The sequence below is a fragment of the Heterodontus francisci genome, unplaced genomic scaffold (genome assembly GCF_036365525.1).
Source record: "Heterodontus francisci isolate sHetFra1 unplaced genomic scaffold, sHetFra1.hap1 HAP1_SCAFFOLD_58, whole genome shotgun sequence".
NCBI classification, from domain to species: Eukaryota; Metazoa; Chordata; class Chondrichthyes; order Heterodontiformes; family Heterodontidae; genus Heterodontus; species Heterodontus francisci.
In genome coordinates, this window is record NW_027142006.1 from 3,765,005 (window position 1) to 3,767,390 (window position 2,386).

Sequence of the window (2,386 nt, forward strand, 5' to 3'; positions counted from 1 at the left end):
ATGCAACATGAGTTCCAATCTTCATATTCTGTTCACTTTTCACATTATTTTCTACCAGTCCACGAGCTTTTATTAATTCAGTATTCGGGTCTCTGCTCCTCAACCGTTTCTAACATCTCACCTCTTACAAACAAACACTCTGATCAATCGTCGGTAGTCGATGACCCCTCATTTTAAACTCCATCTGCCAAAGCATTGCTCACTCACTTAATCTATCAAGAAGATTTGAAAATAAATTTCTTGCCAAAGGATAATTTTCTGCCTCTGCTCCCTCGCCATTTGCTTTTCCCATTTGTCTTTCACTTGGTGCAAATCCAGAGAAAGTAATGATGGAAGGAAGGAGGGGAGGAAAAATCCTGCTCCGTTTCGTGATCCCTATTTGATCTTCATTCCACTGCAGTTTGGGTGAAGAATTCCAATTGTCTGTCTCAATTTTAATAAAGTATAACCAATTCTGGAATCACTGTCAAGATACTGACAAGAACAGATTTCGAGGCTGACTTTACACATCAGCTCACCCAACATAAATAATACACGAAACAGCTCATAAACTCGCGACAAGGATGGGATTCGAACCCACGTGTACAAAGCACAATGGATTAGCAGTCCACCACCTTAACCTCTCGGCCACCTTGTCAGTTGCAGAGATATAACTGTCACCTTCAGCACAGCTTCTGGCTGTGCAGCCAGCTGTGGAATGATGGAAATATATCTTCTGTAAGTAAATGAAGTTGGGAATGGAGCAGTGTGAAACATTTCCAGACCATGTCCAACACGTTTCTACTCAGTGTGAAAACCCACCACGGAAAGACTGGAACATACAATCATTTCATCACATCATTATTAACATCACTCAGACACCTGAACCATTAGGTCACTGATGAAGTCATGATGACCGAATTTCTCATGAAATGAAAACTGAACTAACTGACTGGAAGAATTGCTTTAACCCCACATGATCAGCGAGGCACAGCATCAGGCCGACTTGTCGGGTGGTGTAAACAGATATCACTGCTTCTGATTGTCACCAGAACAGAGAGTGAGATGTAACATTGATCATCAAACAGACTGTGAGAGAATACAACAGAATAAAACACATGGAGAGACACTGTGGAATAACAAATAGATTTGATTGGAATGTTGAAATTTTGATTGAAATGGATAAAACACCAGAAACAGCAGATTAAAGTGGGATTCTCATCATTATATTGATCTGGGACAGAAAAGAGAAACTGATGGAAAGAAGAGAAGAAGGAAGAAAAGAAAGGATGGAACTGTTCAATCTTTTCAGTTTTTTCACTCGCCCATCAAAGCTGATAAAAAAAAGTTGCAAATAACAGAGAATTTCACCAAAAAGGGAGATTAAATGTTGCTGAAACCTTGGATCGAAGGATGCCCCAAAAGATCACCTGTTTAACTGTCTCCTTACGAGGGGATTTCAATCAGTGAGCAATATTATTCTCTACTTTTTTTGTTAATTGGTCCCAGAACTGTCACTTGGAATTAATATCTGTGTTCCGACCCCTGAATAATAAAATTGTGAGTTTCTCGATATTTTCTGGACACAGTTCCTGCTGAAAGAACTAAGAACTCTTTTCTAATTTGCACAATACTCTATACACACTCATCAAGCCTGCTAAGCTAGCATCCTTGGTGCTGCTCTCTCTTCTCCCAAACTTCATCTCATGTGACTGTCCCATCATCACTCTGACAGTGGGAGGGGTTGATCCCATTATCTTCAGCATTAACCCTTTACATCCTTATACCACACTGTCTGTCCAAAAAAAATGGGTGGAGGGAACTTCCTTCATTTATCAAAACACCAACAGCAGCACAGTGGTGCAATGGTTAGCACCGCAGCCTCACAGCTCCAGCGACCAGGATTCAGTTCTGGGTACTGCCTGTGTGGAGTTTGCAAGTTCTCCCTATGTCTGTGTGGGTTTCCGCTGGGTGCTCTGGTTTCCTCCCACCTCCAAAAGACTTGCAGGTTGATAGGTAAATTGGCCATTGTAAATTGTCCCGAGTGTAGGTACGTGGTAGGAGAATAGTGGGGATGTGGTCGAGAATATGGGATTAATGTAGGCTTAGTATAAATGGGTGGTTGCTGGTTGGCACAGACTCGGTGGGCCGAAGGGGCTATATCTCTAAATAAGAAAAGTAAAATAAAAGCTACCAGTCGTAAATCAACTCAAACCCATTAGAGAGATAGAGGGAGACTGTCAGAGAACTTCCTGCATCCAGTCCTGACCCTGTCACACTCAGCAGCTTCTCACCCAGACCGCACTCTCATCAACACTGAACATTGTTACCGAGACCCTTCAAATACTGTTTATAAAAGGGAGAAAAATTCAAAACTTATCACAGCTAGATTGAATAGAAAAAAGGT

The 2,386-nt window shown here is 41.5% G+C and overlaps 1 non-coding gene across 1 annotated transcript; it reads right to left on the minus strand.

Moving 5' to 3' along the window:
* Window positions 1-555: 555 nt before the first annotated feature.
* Window positions 556-637, minus strand: trnas-gcu (transfer RNA serine (anticodon GCU)). Its single transcript has one exon. It is a non-coding gene; the product is annotated as a tRNA-Ser (tRNA).
* Between the last annotated feature and the right edge of the window lie 1,749 nt (window positions 638-2,386).